Source organism: Carassius carassius, chromosome 26 (genome assembly GCF_963082965.1).
Source record: "Carassius carassius chromosome 26, fCarCar2.1, whole genome shotgun sequence".
Taxonomy (NCBI): domain Eukaryota; kingdom Metazoa; phylum Chordata; class Actinopteri; order Cypriniformes; family Cyprinidae; genus Carassius; species Carassius carassius.
In genome coordinates, this window is record NC_081780.1 from 16,466,680 (window position 1) to 16,486,042 (window position 19,363).

Below are 19,363 nucleotides of genomic sequence, written 5' to 3' on the forward strand. Positions count from 1 at the left end.
TAGTTAAGGAGCAATGTAAAATACTTATAAACCTAACATTAACTAATGGACCGCATTATAAGGTGTAAGTATCTAAGGTACCAATTCTCATTAATTAGTCGCTTAATATGCATCTTATTGCTTTTTATAAGTACATGCACTATCAAGAACATATTAATGCCTTGTTCAGCATGACCATATTTAAGATTCCTCAACCTAAATTTAACTACCTTACTAACTATTAATGAGCAGCAAATTAGGAGTTTACTGAGGCAAAAATAATTGTTAACAGTTAATTATTTGTAATGGTCTTTGCACACTGAGACCGAAATTCTCGTCCATAATTTTTTCACGTTAAAATTAAATACGACCTTCCGTTGTGTCGGTCACGTTTACACACTTCCTGCAAAAATTATAATATATATATATATATATATATATATATATATATATATATATATATATATATATATTGTTATAAATAATAAAAATACCAAAAATATCTAAAAATAAAAAATTAGGACCAGGTTACATTTTCTGTGTTTTCTCATCGGTAGCAAGCATATTTATAAGAAAGGATGATGAAAACGAAAAATTTGTTAAATAAACACAAAGACTGATAACATTTTTTCCACGCGTATAGGTTTGGAATGTGCATAAATGGTGACAAAATTGTCATTTTTGTCATCCATAAGAATCAAGTGAAGATTCTGGAAGTTTTTAATGTCATAAGATATCATGACTCACTTTATTTTATCTCATCTTCTCCATTCATCTGCAGAGGAAGAAATTATTACTCAAACACGTATTGCGATCATAGCATTTACACGCTGAAGCAACTGTTTCAAGGCTACCTCTGTGACTCAGATTCACATAATTCACTACAAGACCATTACGCTTAGTGTACTTATGTTATTCACTTACATCAGGGGTGCCCAACCCTGCTCCTGGCAATTAACTGTCCTGCAAAGTTTGGCTCCAACCCTAATCAAACACACCTGCCTTTAATTTTTAAGTGAGCCTGAATATCTTAATTAGTTGCTTTTTTATGTGTTTGATTAGGATTGGAGCTAAACTTTGCAGGACAGTCGATCGCCAGGAGCAGGGTTGGGCACCCCTGACTTACAATATAAAATACATCCTGCATAGAAAAAGGCCAAGGTTGCATAATGTTCCTGAAGAAATGTGCCTTTCTGATATATGTATACCCACAGGAACAGTCTACGTCCTTAGTGTAGAATTCAGCAAAGGGCAATTATAGAAGAATAGAAGAACATAGCAGATTATGCAGACATTCAGAGGAAAACAATGGCGTGTGTAGGTTTGTGTAGCCAATAATGGGACCGTGATCACTACGGCTAACAACAGTGTGTGTGTGTGTGAGAGAGAGAACGTAAATCAAGGTATTTAATGGTCTGCTTTCCTAGCATCCCCTGGCTCAAACATGTGCACCTCACCACGCTTTACAGCACCCCATCGCCACAGTAATGACAAAAGCACATTCCCTGAAAATTGATGAGGGCCTTTAACGGTGGGCTGTAATTTGTGTTAATGCCAGCACCCCTGTCCGTGCAAAAGACACCCAGGTTCATACTTTTATATCCTGAGACCCACAAAAAAGGACTTAATTTGTTATGTTCCAAAACAGACAGCGATCAATAGCTCCTAAAATTCTCGGCTTGTAACTTTGTTGTTGCAACTGACAAGAAAATCAAACCATATTTATGATTGCCATTTTTTCCCTGGCCGGGCATTAAAGCTGCGGGGCTTAGCGGCGGTTTCATTCGCCCCTGCGTTCTCTGTCATTTAAATTGGCAGCATTTTTCCCGCTCACCCTACCACTTTAAAGCCCAGCCGTCTTTTAAAACATTTAAAGAGCTAAACAACAGCGGCAAGGCCATTTGGTTAAATCCAGGCCAGCTGATTGGGGCTGAGCGTGGGCAATCGTGGAGAATCAAAGAACCTGGGCTCTGCTGGGCTGGTTATAGATTATGAAATGGTGCATCTGGGAGATCATTAGATCTGCTCAGGGCCAAAGGCACACAAAGGCATGAAAATAATAAAAGATATAACTCCGCAAGATGCCTGTAGAATAGCTTGAGGAGAGAAAATGGTCAATTATTCCATTCAAGCCATGTGAGCTTTTTTAAGCTGTATGTGGCTGTCACATGGTAATAAATACAAGAGGTATTGCAAACATCAGTCAAACAATCATTGTTTGATTTTGGCTGAAATAGTGACCAGGAAGCTTAAAAGAATATGCAGTGGAACCGGCGCTAACTTCTAGCAGTGTAGCAAGTATTCACAGGTATGACGGAAGTATTCCCTTCAGGAAACCGCAGTTACATGCGTAACCTGAAGATGTTCCCCTTCAGAAACTCGAGCTGCATCGAAACGCTTTGTGAACGAGAATGCCCACTCAGCCAGACTTACAAATCTCTGCCTAGTGTGGAAGCTAGTGCGAGGGAACAGAAGATCCCGAAGCGGCTTGCATATCTAGGCCATATAACCTGACAAGCATTAGTGGCGTGGACCAACCCACAGCATCGCAGATGTCCTGCATAGACACACCTGCTAAGAAGGCCTTGGAGGCCGCCACACTTCTGATTGAGTGATCCTTGATCCCCAATGACGAGGGGAGATCAGAGGACTCATAAGCACTGGCTAGGGCAACCACTATCCACTGGCTGAGGGTCTGTTTAGTAGCTGGAAGACCTCTCTTAGAGGGACTGTAGCACACAAGCAGTAAGTCCGCCCGTCTCTACAGAGAGGTGAGGTGGCGATCAGAGATATCCTCAATTGGCTCGAATGGAGGCTTACAGAGAGCTTCAAACACCACAGCCAAATTGTACCGGAGGCCTCAGCGCACCATGAAGGAAACGTGTAACCAGAGGGTGACTGCCCACTGACTGGCCACCAAGAGGGGTATGGCAGGCCACAATGGCCACCAAGTAGACCTACAGGGAGGAGTGGGTCAACCCTGCGGAGAAGTAGGCCTGTGGGAACTCCAGCACTGTACCAACAGGGCAGTTAACTGGGTCGAGTTGGCAGTCTTCACACCAAAAAGTGAAACATTTCCACTTTGAGGCATACAGTTTCCTTGTTGAGGGATCTCTGGATTGGAGGATGGTCTCAACAACCTTGGTTGAGAGGCTGAAAGCTACAAGTTGTGCTGCCTTAGGGGCCACACTCATAACTTTCACAACTCCAGGCGGGGGTGGAATATAATGCTCTCTGCCTGTGAGAGGAGGTCTCCCATGAAGAGCCGCTGTGAATGGAAACCAAGTTTGAGAACCATACTCGGCCCAGCCAGAAGGGGACTACTAGCAGCAGACAGGAAGGGTATAAAGATGAAGCCTCGGCCACGTCTGTACCATGGCAGCCCAGTGGAGCTGGATGTGTCGGAGAGATCCAGAGGGGACAGTGTGATGTCTCTCAAGTCGCAAAGAATGTCCACCTGAGCCTGGCCAAAAATTCTCCATAACTGCTTCACCTGTGGGGAAGTCATGGCCTAGTGGTTAGATAGTTTGACTTCTAACCCTAAGGTTGTGGGTTCGAGTCTCGGGCCGACAATACCACAACTAAGGTGCCCTTGAGCAAGGCACCGAACCCCCAACTGCTCCCCAGGTGCCGCAGCATAAATGGCTGCCTACTGCTCCGGATGTGTGTTCACGGTGTGTGTATTCACTGCTGTGTGTGCACTTTGGATGGGTTAAATGCAGAGCATGAATTCTGAGTATGGGTCACCATACTTGGCTGTATGTCACTTCACTTCACCTCGGTTCACCTCCATTCCCTGGGCCTCGGCCCTTGCCTTGACAGGATGTCTGTTCTCATATTGAGATGCCCAGGAATATGCACTGCTCTCAGCGAGAAGAGTTTGCCCTGGGACAACACAAGGGAAAGCAGACCTCCCTGGTAGTTGATGTAAGAGACCACCAATTTGTTGTCGGTGCACCAACACATTATGATCTCTTAGGTCTGGGAGAAAGTGTTTCAGTGCTCAAAACACTGCCATCATCTCCAGACAGATGATGTACCACGTAAGATTGTGACCACCCCACAGACCAGGGGCCAAGCGGCCACTCATGACTGCTTCCCAACCATTGAGGGACACTTTAAACATTGACATTATGTGGCGACAAGGAGCTCCAAGCACCAGTCCCTGAGACAAGAACCAAGGTTTCCTCCACATGTCTAAGGCAAGTAGGCACCTCCACTCGACCTTGAGATACCTCCTGAGGCCAAGAGGTATCTTGTTGGATGCAGCTGCTATCAGACCCAGCCTTCTTTCATTTTCTTGAATGCTGTGAGGATCGACTCGATTCGAATACAGGACAACATGCCTGCATCATGGTCGAATCCCACACCACACCTGGATAAGTGGTCCTCTGTAATGGAGAAATCACACTTTTCCTTGCATTTAATCTCAACCCCAACTTTTTCATATGAGCAAGAACGACATCTCAATGCAGAACTGCTGCCTGCTCTGAATGAGCTTATTTCAACCAGCCATCCATTAATTTACCAATGCGAATTGCCCCGGAGTAATAGTGGTGCCAGAATAGCTTCCATACATTTGGTGAAAGTGTGGGGGAGAGATTTCAAGGCCGAAAGGAATAAGCATCCTGAACTTCAATCGCATGTCTGAGCAGTTCAGCTGACGCAGATCTAAAATGGGAAGCAATCCTCCATTCTTTTTCTGGAAAATTAAGTACCGGCTGTAGAACCCAGACTCTCTTTCGTGCGGAGGGACCACCTCAATAGCCTCCTCCTTCAAGAGAGTAACTACTTCTTGTTCTAATAAAAGAGCCTACTCAGGACCCATCAGAGTGGGGGTAACCCCGCAGAACCGAGGCAGAGGAAATCCAAATTGGATTCTGTAGCCTCTCTCTACAGTAAGCAGGACCCATCGAAACATATTTAGCAGTAGTTTCTATGCTGCTAAATAGTCTACTAAGGGACCTGTGGTGTAATCAGAGCAGCTGGCTCGGTGCCCTGAAGCGGCAAACTGGCAGGGGATGACCGTACTAGCTGCTCTAGAGACCTTCTCTGATGTTGCGAGCCTCTTAGTACCGCTACATTTCCGGGAGGAAAACGGGAAGTGCTCACCGAAAGACCGCTGCACACTGGAACACAGGCAGAATTAGCAGGCTGATCTCCTGAGGGCACTTGGGAGAGACCGGCACCATGTAATGTGATGTAAACCTCTCTTCCCCAGAAGAGCCTGCCCTCACAAGTCCTGAGTCCCAATAGTTAGGACTTTTGGGCCAAGGATTCTCAGCATGAAGTTTGGTCCACAGATCCGGCTTAGGCTTAGAACCCCACAACCCCGTTTCTAGCTCTCCCTAAATGAGGAGCTGGCACACGGAGGGGACTGCTTCCACCCAGCAGCCCCCAGAGCTGAAATGTGGCGAGGGAGGAAACGCTGAAATGCTCTCGAGAGCCAACTCTGCATGCTTTGCTCCCAAACCATGCACAGCCTATAACGTGGCTCGTTCTTGCCCAAATGTTTTGTCTTAGCGTGAGCTTTTGACATTTAGCAATTTAGTTGGACAGACAACACTAAATAAGGCCCAATCCCAATTCTACCCCTTAGCCCTTCTCCTTCTCCTGTCTCGATTCTCTTTTGGTTGGAGGGGTAGGGGAAGGGGAAGGGCCAGATAGCCCTTCAAATGAAGATTTTTTTCGGGACCACACTTCAAACGAAGGGGTATGACATTGATGGGGGCTAATCCCCCCAATAATTAGAAATCGCTAAACCATTTTCTCATATATTTCCTATTCGAGACAATGAAGGAGAGAGAGAGAGAGAGAGAGAGAGATGGAAGTTGCGTGTATTCGCGTCTGTGCGTTTATCTTTTTAGAGTGAATTTATTTAAAAACAGCGATTGTATCCTCTCGTCACTGGGATATATAATGTAGCAATTCAGTATTTAAACTGTATTTAATAAAAGTCGTGGGGAAGCGTTGACAAGTTTATTTTCTCCTGGATGTATGAGCTGCACAATTTCCGATATGTGTGTGTGTGTCAGTAAGCAGCTCATTAATACAGAACGATAATTAACGGCTCTAATGCACACCAGCACATCAGTATTTGTGTGTATTGTAAGAGCGAGACGTCGAATGATGACGTGTGACGTCATAGTAGTGGTGTCCCAATCCTAAGGGGAATATTTTCTCCCCTACCCCTTTACACTCTGTTTCAAGGGACAAGGGGAAGGGGTAGGTGGAGGGGTAAGCGGAGGGGTAGGGGAAGGGGAAGGGGTATAAAATAGAATTGGGATTGGGCCTAAGACTCACAAACACAGAGTGGACTGACACACACACACACACAGAGAGAGAGAGCACTTGCTGAATAACAATATTGAGAATGCTGATATTGAGATAACCATGTCAGATGGATGTAAAAACACATCTAGTTTGGTTTACTACAGTTAACTACTGTCGCCCAGCACATTTAAGGATTTATTTAAAGATTTCAGTGTCTTGTGTGTGTGTGTGTGTTTTTTTTTTTTTTTTTTGTCATCATGTACAGTACTTTTTGCAGACTAGGAACATCTGTTCCAAGATCAAGGCACATTGCATGCTGGCTATGATATAGTGCTTTTTGTCATAGACTACTCACATAGTTAAAACATAAAAGGGCAACGAGCATAAGACTTGCAGTCTGCGTTTGGCTTTCAGAACAATACATATGTAACCTTATCATAAATGCAGTACAAACTCAGGTTTGTAGACTTTCATATCTATGTAATTTCACAGGAAACATGACTGTTGTGTCTTGTAGTTCCTTGTATTCTGCATTATTTATTCAGTTTAAGCTCAGTGAAAGCTTCTGTTCTGGAGACTTAGTAAACCAAAAAAAATATTAAAAGACTTTTTTTTTTTTGACGAGACTGTACAGAGTGCAGATGTTGATGTGATGATATGCATGCAGAATCAAGGTATAGAAAATTTTATGTAACAAATGAAATATTTACATGAGTGTATTTAAATTTATATTAGCTCTAATGAAAACCAACAGGTTTATAAAAATAGATTCATAATAATAATAATAATAATAAAATAATAATAATTTAAAAAAAAAGTAATTTGCTGAGTTTAATCTTAATAAGAACAGATTTGGAAAAATTTAGCATTGCTCACCAATGGGCGCCATCAGATTAAGAGCTCAGACGGCTGATAAAAACATCATAATAATCCACAAAAATCTACCAACATACAGGTGCATCTCAAATTAGACTGTTGTGGAAAAAGTTATATGTGTGTGTGTGTGTGCGCGTGTCTTAATTATGGATTTGTTTCTTATAAACTCAGATTTTTGTTTCACAATATGTTAACTGATGGCCTGGAGTTACTTGTGGAATGTTTTTAGTCAATTATTTAGACTCCCATTCTGACGGCACCCATTCACTGCAGAGGACCTATTGGTGAGTAAGTGACACAACAGAGTGAATTATTCCTTTAAAGCATTTTACATTTATTTGAAAAAAAGTAGAAAATTAAGTGTTTAATTAAGCTTAATTAAATTACAAATTCTGCATTTTGGCATCAAGATTTCAAAAGCTTGTGGCTTGAAAGGGCTTAAAGATAGAGATCTACTGTGAATTAGAAAAATGTTTGGGATGACCGAATGTTTATGTGGAGTGTAAATATACTCATCTAATTTGCATAATATGATAGAACCCACAACCTTAGTGTTTGGAGTCAAACTCTCTAACCACTAGGCCTCGACTTCCCACAAAGGATAGGTGATGTCATCAGGGAGCAGCCATCTCGAATTTCATAATATTCAGAAAATAGTAGCTATTGAATTGATGTTTGAACTTATTTGCATGTTTTTTTTTTTGTGTGTGTGCGTGTGTCTTTTTATCAGCAAAGAAGCCAACAATAAACCAGGAGAAAGTACTAAATTATTACTATATTACTACACTATATAGTAGTAAAACACATGTGAACAGTAGCCTACTATTTGATCAGTTCATCAGTAATATTCAGGAAATAATCAATATTGAATGGATGTTTGAACGTATTTCAGTTTTTTTTTTTTCGTTTTATTCTCATTCCAAATTATCAAGAAACAAAAAACAGGAAAAAGTAGTACATTATTACTATATTACTGTGCCATAGTAAAACACATATATTTTTATCAGTTGACCAGCTACCTTCCCAATTAGATATCTTGGTGACACTGTTTATAGTTCTGGAGAGCATGGAACCACTCATTGCATGGCACAGCGCAGGGTGCACCTACTCCACACTGACTGTCTGCCGGTGGCCCGTGTGCGATCAACAGCAGCTTTCCTATGAATGCTACGCCCACGTTCACCCCTGCCACCCCCATCACCGTTGGGCAAAGTGTCGAAATAATCAGTTGTCTGTGCTTTGTGAACACTCTTGCCTTGCATGGTGGCACCTTTGCACTGCAAAGATGTACCGAGAGAAGCGCGACTATTTGACGACCAATCATCATTTCCAAAAGGAAAATATTCCCCTCCAGAGTCAGAATCGGCGAATAATATTTGCAACACATTATCACGGTACAACTTTTTATTAGCCATTTGCCGATATTCTCTTACAAATCTTACCATTTACTCGCACGCTATAAACTGAATTGCTTCCGCATCAATGACACGATAACTCACATTCTCTGCTATTTCCTTGGACACTTTAAATAGGAACATGACGTAATGTTGGTCTAGAATCGAAGGACTACATGTCTGCCATCTAGTGGTAGGGAATACAAATGAGATATTACACCATATTAGGAACTACAATCTATTTGATCAAGTATGACATCTTGTCGCAATTCTGCGACTTTGGCGCATAATAATAATAATAATAATAATAGAATGGTCCCATTAGCCCCTGCTGGTAGATGCTGCAACTACACCATCTATGTAAAAGACACTCACTTGTTTTTTTTGTTTGTTTGTTTTTTTTTAAGAGATTTGAAAGATCAAGACAAAATAACAACAAGAAACGATAACCTCAGTTACATTAAAAACACGTTACTAGAAAAGGAGAGAGACAGAGATAAATTTGTCATTTCAATGTGAGATCATTACAGTCTAGAGCATCAATCCAACACACGACTTTGATGCATGACTGTGTCCACACCATCACAATTATCTCCCATTGTGCATCTTATGCAACACACACAAGCGTGCACACAAACAGTTTGATGGATATATTGAAGCCGAGGCCTAAAGGCTAGTTTTGATAGGAAAGTGATCCATTGCTCCTTGGCACAGTGGCCCATTAATGTTCTTTTCTATGGACACCCATTAGCCTAGGCTGACAATCATAACTGCTGCCACCCTGATGAGCAACAATCACATACAAAACCCTGGCCCAAACACACATATAGAGTGAGATATTGAACACTATCCACATTTGAAGGTAATTGCCCTGTTGCAAAATCTAGTAAGCTGCCTATTTATGTCCTGTTCACAGCAACACGCATATTGTGTGCAAGCATCCAGTAAGATAATCATTTTTATTTGAATAAGCAGCTGTTAATTTGTCTAATGGGTAAGCAAGGCAATATTGAACACAATTTTGTGCAAGAAACTATCAATATATTTTAATGCAATACAAAATATTATTATACCCATTATTTGTTATGATTTTTATTCTTATTAGAATATCATGTTGTTAGCTTAGCAAATTGCACATTTTAAATTGTGGCTGTATATCAATTCAGAGGCTGTATCCTTCTACGGCTGCATTCGAAGACTGAATCACAGCAGTACAACGAAGGCCTCTAAATGATTTATACATTTTTCTGAGCCATGAAGGATGAAATAGATGGATCCTTTGCGGCCCAGACTATTATACGATTCATTTTACACCAGTGATGCCTTTTTTTTTTGGAGAGACAAATATTTGCAAGTGTTTGGTTAAAATTGTATAGCTTTAAAATAATAATAAATATTGACATACACTCACTGGCCACTTTATTAGGTACACCTAGCTAGTACTGGGTTGGACCCTGTGACGAGTGGGGCGGGGCCGAGGGACGTGGGAACGAGGAGCGAAGCCGGTGGAGTGATTGGAGATGAACTACACCCGTTCGAACCACCAGTCTCGAGTCCCACGAAGGAGATGGCAGGATATAAAACTGGAGCGACGACAGTGAAGGACGAGAGAGGACCAGGCCTGGGTTTTAGTTTGTGTTTTGATTTTTATTTGTGCGCGACAGTCGTTCGCGAGGGGCTGTTGCACTGTTTTGTGTTTATTTTGTTATTAAAGTCTTTATTTGATTGTCCGCCGTTTCCCGCCTCCTTCTTCCCGATGAATATGAAGTTTTATTATTACAGTGGTGCCGAAGCCCGGGAGAAGGAGGGACGCGCTGCTGAAGATCCCTCGCCGCTGTGGTAAATCCGCGGTGCCATCGAGCAGGCGAGGAGTGTGCCACCATGGACGCTCGAGGCGGTGGGCGGAGGAGTCTGCGCCGTTCGCCAGGGGGCCGGAGCCTGCTGCCTCCGTGAAGGTATCCGGGGGAGCAGGGAACGGGGGACTCCAGGGAACGGAGGAGCCGTCGCTGTCCACCGGGCGGCGGAGGAGTTTCGTGCCGTCCGCCGAGGGCCGTCCAGTGCCACTGCCAGGCACCGCGGAGGAGATCACCCAGCTGGTGTAGGGCCGAGCAGCAGTGCGTCTGGGAACCGGAATTTTTTATTTTTTTTTCTCTCTCCCCTCTCTCGTCTCTGTCGCTCCTCCTTCCATTTCCTTTTCTCTCGCCTCGTCTGTCCTACCCCCAGGTTCCTGCAGGTCTCCGTGAGCGGTCCCCCCCGGAGGGAGGGGGGGGGGTAGAGCGCAGTCTCGAGGGTACCCCCCGGCCTGCGAGGGGCGATGGGGGTATGTGACGAGTGGGGCGGGGCCGAGGGACGTGGGAACGAGGAGCGAGGCCGGTGGAGTGATTGGAGATGAACTACACCTGTTCGAACCACCGGTCTCGAGTCCCACGGAGGAGATGGAAGGATATACAACTGGAGCTACAACAGTGAAGGACGAGAGAGGACCAGGCCTGGGCTTTAGTTTATGTTTTGGTTTTTATTTGTGCGCATCATTCGTCCGCGAGGGGCTGATGCGCTGTTTTGTGTTTATTTTGAATTGGATTTATTTTGAATTTGTGTTTATTTTGAAGATGGATCCATGCTTTCATGCTCTTTACACCAAATTCTGACCCTACCATCTGAATGTTGCAGCAGAAATCAAGACTCATCAGACCAGCCAACATTTTTCCAATCTTCTACTGTCCAATTTTGGTAAGCCTGTGCAAATTGTAGCCTCCGTTTCCTGTTCTTAGCTGACAGGAGCGACACCCGGTGGGGTCTTCCGCTGCTGTTCTTCGGGGTTTGATTGCGTTGTGCATTCAGAGATTGTAATACCTTGGTTGTAACGAGTGGTTATTTGAGTCACTGTTGCCTTTCTATAATCTCTAACCAGTCTGCTCCTTCTCCTCTGACCTCTGACATCAACAAAGCATTTTCATCCACACAACTGCCGCTCACTGAATATTTTCTTTTTTTCTGACCATTCTCTGCAAGCCCTAGAGATGGTTGTTCGTGAAAATCCCAGTAGATCAGCAGTTTTTGAAATACTCGGACCAGCCCGTCTGGCACCAACAACCATTCCACGTTCAAAGTCACTTAAATCCCCTTTCTTTCCCATTCTGATGTTTGGTTTAAACTTCAGCAAATCATCTTCACCACATCTAGATGCTGAAATGCATTGAGTTGCGGCCATGTGATTGGCTGAGTAGCAATTTGTGTTTCCAAGCAATTGAACAGGTGTACCTAATAAACTGGCCTGTGAGTGTATCTTACTAGGATATTATTTTATTAACTTTTTTCCCCCCCATGTACATAAATAGATCAAAGCAAACATATTTGTGAATGCTTGTGACGAGTGGGGCGGGGCCGAGGAATGTGGGAACACGAGCGAGGCCGGTGGAGTGATTGGGAAATCAGCGACACCTGCGACCCACCACCGGTCTCGAGTCCCACAGAGGAGATGGAGGGATATAAAACTGGAGCGACGACAGTGAAGGACGAGAGAGGACCAGGCCTGGGCTTTATTTTATGTTTTGGTTTTATTTTGTGCGCATCAGTCGTCCGTGAGGGGCTGATGCGCTGTTTTGTGTTTATTTTGAATTATTAAAGTTTCATTTTGATTGTCCGCCAGTTCTCGCCTCCTTCTTCCCGATGATTATTAAGGTTTAATTCATTACAGTGGTGCCGAAGCCCGGGAGAAGGAGGGACGCGCTGCTGAAGATCCCTCGCCGCTGTGGTGAATCCGCGGTGCCATCGGGCAGGCGAGAAGTGTGCCGCCATGGACGCTCGAGGCGGTGGGCTGGAGTGAGTTGCCGGGGACGGGCGAGCTCGCTACTGGCCGCCCGCGATGTGGAGGGGCGGCTGCCGTCCGTGAGGGAGTGGAGGAGTCGGCGCCGTTTGCCAGAGAGCCGGAGCCTGCTGCCGTCCGCCTGAACAGGGAGGAGCAGGGAACTGGGGGACTCCTGCCGGCTGCCCAAAACCGAAGGACCGTTGCCGTCCACCGGGCGGCGGAGGAGTGTCGTGCCGTCCGCCGAGGGCCGTCCAGTGCCACCGCCAGGCACCACGGAGGAGATCACCCAGTTGGTGGAGGGCCGAGCAGCAGTGCGTCTGGGAACCAGAATTTTTTTTTTCTCTCTCCCCTCTCTCGTCTCTGTCGCTCCTCCTTCCATCTCCTTTTCTCTTGCCACGTCTGTCCTACCCCCAGGTTCCCGCAGGTCCCCGTAAGCGGTCCAACCCAGAGAGGGGGGGGGGGGGAGTAGAGCGCAGTCTCGAGGGTACCCCCCAGCCTGCGAGGGGCGATGGGGGTATGTGACGAGCGGGGCGGGGCCGAGGGATGTGGGAACACGAGCGAGGCCGGTGGAGTGATTGGGAAATCAGCGACACCTGCGACCCACCACCGGTCTCGAGTCCCACAGAGGAGATGGAGGGATATAAAACTGGAGCGATGACAGTGAAGGACGAGAGAGGACCAAGCCTGGGCTTTATTTTATGTTTTGGTTTTATTTTGTGCGCATCAGTCGTCCGTGAGGGGCTGATGCGCTGTTGTGTGTTTATTTTGAATTATTAAAGTTTCATTTTGATGTCCGCCGGTTCCCGCCTCCTTCTTCCCGATGATTATTAAGGTTTAATTCATTACAATGCTGTTTTGTTTGAACAGTTATATATATATATATATATATATATATATATATATATATATATTAAGGGTGTAACGGTACGCAAAATTCATGGTTTGGTACGTACCTCGGTTTTAAAGTCACGGTTCGGTTCATTTTCGGTACAGTAAAGGAAAGAAATGCAAACATTAAACTGCAGGTTGTTTATTACTATAAACTTTTTTTTAACAATTTGTTTACACTTTTTTAAAATACTTTTTAATAAAATATACATAAAATAAAAAAAGAATAGGAAATAAAATACTGCTGCAAAGTTCTCCACTAAATAAAATACTCTCAGTCTCAAACCAATATCATATAATAAAATATAATGAAAATAAAAAATAAATAACTATGATTACAGTGCAGCATTACCAATCCCAGCTTGTAGGCCTGCTCATATTATTAAAATGTATATAACTTTTCAAAAGTGTAAAGTGCAGCATGAACGGTTTCAGTTTTTAGACCTGCTCAGATTTCGTTATTGCGTTGTAGTGATGTTCACACTCGCGTGATGCATTTTGAAAACCTTAGGCCGGTGACACACTGGCATATTGCACCTGTCAAACATAGTCTATTTTGCCATCAATACTGTTGACGGTGTCCTTCATCAGTAGGCTTTATATTTATGCTCAACATGAAGTATAGATATTGTTGTCGTGAAGAAGATCCTGGTCTGTCGGCGGTCTCCCTCTATGTGACCTACAAAAGGAGCAGCAGCACGCCAGCGCTGCGTCAGGCACGATTCTGGTGTGTAAAGACACAGAAAACACGAAGCAGCCGTCACGCAACTGACACGCAGCAGAAACGCCACGCTCACGCCATGCAGCCAGTGTGTCACCGGCCTTAGAATCGCCTGCAGGGCGGGATTTGCACTTAACACGAAGACTTCCGCCAGTTAATATGTTCGTTTGGAAACACGAAAATGTATATGTTCCGCACACAAAATATTGCATTCGGTCATTCGGTACACACGTGCACCATACCGAAAGCCCTGTACCGAAACGGTCCGGTACGAATACACGTACCGTTACACCCCTAATATATATATATATGTATATTATATATATATAGATATATATATAGTCACACTACTGTGCCTGAAGGAACATGGAGTCGAGAATAATCGAGAGAGTCTTTATTAATTCAACACAGGGGTAAATCCAACATAGTACACAGAACACAGTAGAAAGACACACGTACTGATTTGTAGAGCTGACAGACACAGACGGAATAGACTAGGATCTTCATACATAAGATAATTAGGGAAACACAGGTGAGAGGAATGACTAAATGAACAGGGACATGGAACACATGTGAAAGAAACTAGACACACCTGGAATCAAATTAACCAACTACGGGAGACAGAAACTGGGTCACAGGGGCAAAAACACACATGATGAGTCCAGGGGTATGACAGAAATCAGTACAAACTTTATATATTATCTATTCTATCTACTTGTTTTTATTTTTGTGTATATGTTTATATATATATATATATATATATATATATATATATACAGTACAGACAAAAAGTTTGGACACACCTTCTCATTCAAAGAGTTTTCTTTATTTTCATGACTATGAAAATTGTAGATTCACACTGAAGGCATCAAAACTATGAATTAACAGATTTGGAATTATATATGGAATTATATACATAACAAAAAGTGTGAAACAACTGAAAATAAGTCATTCTAGGTTCTTCAAAGTAGCTACCTTTTGCTTTGATTACTGCTTTGCACACTCTTGGCATTCTCTTGATGAGCTTCAAGAGGTAGTCACCTGAAATGGTCTTCCAACAGTCTTGAAGGAGTTCCCCGAGAGATGCTTAGCACTTGTTGGCCCTTTTGCCTTCTGTCTGCGGTCCAGCTCACCCCTAAACCATCTCGATTGGGTTCAGGTCCGGTGACTTTGGAGGCCAGGTCATCTGGCGCAGCACCCCATCACTCTCCTTCTTGGTCAAATAGCCGTTGATGCCTTCAGTGTGACTCTACAATTTTCATAGTCATGAAAATAAAGAAAACTCTTTGAATGAGAAGGTGTGTCCAAACTTTTGGTCTGTACTATATATATATATATATATATATATATATATATATACGAAAACAAATAAAGAAAATACCTTGCTACATGTACTGTGTTAGGCTAACCAGGACTCGTCATTTGCATTTACATTTTGTTGCTCTTTTGTTTGTTTTGACTGCTTCTATTGTCCTCATTTGTAAGTCGCTTTGGATAAAAGCGTCTGCTAAATGACTAAATGTAAATGTAAAAAGAAGGCTTTAAAAAGATTGTTATCGGTGAAGCTACGAGAATACTTTTTAAAATACAAATAAATGTAGAATTTATTCCATTTCTTTTCTTACAAGTCTTTTTCTTTTCAGGTTTGGAACGACATGAGAGTGAGTAATTAATGACAGAATTTTAATTTATGGGTAAACTATTTGGGTGATCAGACTGGGTTTTAGCACAAGCCAGCTAATGACAAGTTTCCAGATGTTCCAACTTGGTTTCCCATGTGTGGTGTGTGGAGTAGCTGCCAATGCAGAGTATTCCAAACCACTCACTATGAGGTTCCTAGGATTGGACGATGAAATATTTGGTAGATTGTAGGCAGTGAGTTAGCTCACTAAGAAAAGGAACAGAGTATAATGAAAGAATACATCAGCATGTACCTTTTGTAGGTAAAAATCTCACGCAACCTACCACTATCTATTGTGGGCAGAATATCAGTAATTAAAATGACTATACTCCCTAAATTAACTTATTTATTTACAATGACACCAACACAACCCACCCTTTCTTGGTTTAAAACACTAGATTCAATAATTACCAAATTTTACTGGAAAAACAAGACCCCAAGAATCAAATTGACCACTCTACAGAAACAGAGAACGCAAGGAGGACTGGAAGCACCACATTTTTACCACTACTTTATGGCCAATCATCTTCAAAATATACACAAATGGATTCAACCTAACCCATCAGAAAGCACATGGCTAGATATTGAACAAACAATTTGTAAGGACATCAATACTTCAGATTTACCCTTCTACAATCAGACAATCAAAAAGCATCACTGTTTTAAAATGCCGACAATAGCAGCAGCTCTGACAGCCTGGTGGAAATTCCATAAAATCACAAACTCTCCTCTTGCACCATCTAAATACACCCCAATTTGGAATAACCCCGATTTTACAGCTAACAAGAAGCCACTTAATTTACGCACATGGGCAGAAAAGGGAATCAAACAACTTCAGCATATCTTTCATAATAATAACCTGGCATCATTCTCCCACTTGGTTCAGAGATACGGCATTGGGAGCAATTGTTTTTTGGAATATTCACAAATCAAATCATCAATTCAATCAAAAATTGACTCTAGGACAATTAATCTAGACCTCCCCCTCCCAATATCAACACTATTAAATATTTCTCCTTATAAAAAGCTACTTTCCAAAATATACAGAATTATATCAAAATCTGACAATATATTAGGCATACCAAATGTTAAATGGGAATCAGATTTATCTATTGCCCCCGATGCCGCTCTCTGGACACAAATTTGCAAAAACATTTACTTCATGACTAAAAATGTCAATCTTCAACTTATACAATATAAAGTACTTCATAGATTTCATCTTACTGGACAAAAATTATTTAAAATGGGTTTTACTTCAGAAACATGCTCGCACTGTACACAAAACACCCCTGACACCTATCTTCACGCCTTGTGGCATTGCACCCCAGAATTTTGGGAAAAGGTTAAGGAGTCACTATCTAACCATATGGGATGTCACATCCCATTGTCTCCCTCCCTTTGTATATTAGGTGACATCCATAATCAACTCAAATGATACAGATAGTAAATTACTCTTAGTAGTTCTAACTATCGCCAAAAAAACTATCCTTATGAACTGGAAAAATGTACATATTTCATCTTGGAAAAACTTAATAACAGACTACATCTCAATGGAAAACCTGTCAACTTCCACTCCAAATAATACAACAGAATTGAACCCCTCTTTGTTATCTCTCATAAACTTCCATCAATCTTGGACCCGTTGACCCTCTTTGTCTGAAGCCACTCTCAACAACACACCATTCATCAATATCTAACCATGTTGGCTGTATGTGCTGTATTCACACAAACCGTGTTGGCTGTCATGTATGTTTTGTTGACTCTGGTTACTCTGTATTTGATTTGTCACCTTGAAATAGTATGTTTGTTTGCATTAATAAAAAAAATAAATAAATAAAAAAGAATGTAGCCCAGCACAGAAATGAACCTTCATTTCGGCCACTTCACTTATTTCTGCTCAGCAAAAACCCTTCATCTCTCTTTCAGTTCCTCTCCAGCTGATCTCTTCCTCGGTCAAACTCCCATTCTTATCAGAAACTATTAAAAAGATTCTACAATTGCTAAAAAAATTAAAATAAAAATCTCACGCAATTGCGTTACACAACTCGTTTTGTACCCATAGCGTCTCTCCATGAACCGAATTTTCAACCCAGCTTAATTTTCACACACAAGGCCTGTGGTTTAATCAGTGCAATACCAGCATCTGTATCCTCCTCCGTCAGCTGAGACCAAAAGCTTGCGACTTCATTAAAGACTGCGGCTTCTGTTTACTACTGCAATATTGCATTAGACAGGGAAGATGGACAAAAAGATTCCTCCTTGTTTACTGCTTCAAGACGCAGACTCTCTGTGTATATTAAAGCAAATTCTGCACTGCCATCTTCAATAAGTCAAAGAGATATGTCTGTCTCCCTCTCATGCAAAGACATAATTATTTCCCTCTGTGTTGTAATCTACACTCGGCAAGCACGGGAAGCAATCCTGATACGAACGCCGATGGTTCCCGCATTGCTCCAAGGGGTCCCGGAAGGCTATTGTCTTTGAAATTGGATTATGATAACCTTTCTGCTGTTTTAATTCAGAAAGGTATTAGCTGAGGAAATGACAAGCAGAATGGAGTGTTTTGAAAGGAAACATTTCACAGATACTGTTAATGTTCTTTTCATTAACCATTTTCTCTAGTGTCTGAAGCGACGCCAATGGGAGTGACCTCTCAGAAACGCTTGTAATTTCAGCCGGTCTTTGACTTAACCTTTAAATATCCATTAAAAGTTAGCGTTCAGCCCCTTTTTTTGCATTTTCTCCATCTCTTTCTGTCTGTGAGAGGGCTTGATGACATGAAGACACATCTGTCTGGAGTAATAATCTGGCTGCATGGAAAAATGTAATTTTGTGTGTAAATTTTAGTTCTTTAATCTGTTACATGGCTTTTTAATTTGAGTACAGACACCTGGTACTGAATTATCAGCAAATCACTGCAAGATAACTAGATATTTTCAGTGGCCTCAAAAAGTGGTTTGACAGAGTATGGAGTTATCTAGGGACAAGGATACCATAAAGACTTACCACCTGACATCCACTGCAACTTCTATTGCACATGAACACCACTGAGCAGAAAGCTTGGTCCTGATATGCCCTTCTTTTTTGGCTCTATTTCATTCTATTTCTTGGTAGGTGCATATTGATTTTGTTAAGTCACATCAGAAAGAAATATCACTGAGCAGCATTTCAGGTCACTGAGTACTTTTGGGTACACGCAAGACACACAATTCACTTAAAAATACCCTATTTTCTCTCTCGTTCAATGTTTTTGTACTGTATGTCTGCTGGTGAGTGCTTAAATGCACCACAGACAATGAACAGCAAGAGAAAAGTAGAAAGAGAAGCATACAGTCAAGGTAAAAATATTAAAATACCATTTGTGGAGCAGTCTACACCTTTCCGTTCTGTATTTCTATATACTTCTAGATGTAGTCATTGATAAATTAATTGCTTTTTGAACTTGAATGAAAAAATAAATAAATTCGCCTTAACAGTAGACATAATAGGTGTTTTTTTTTTTTACTGATATGCAGCCTGTATATAAATGCTAACATCAGGAGATCTGTCCACGCCGCTGCCCGAAAGTAAACAGATGCCTTGCTGTACTTATGATGTACAGTACTAACAAAATTTACATGATTTGCAAAGGTCACTTTGTCACGACCAGAGAAGACAAACTTTGGGGCGGTTCACATGGCATGCCTAAAATGTGCGGAAAATGCCAGCCGTGCCAGTTTTTCCTTCTTTCAAAAGCACTTGGG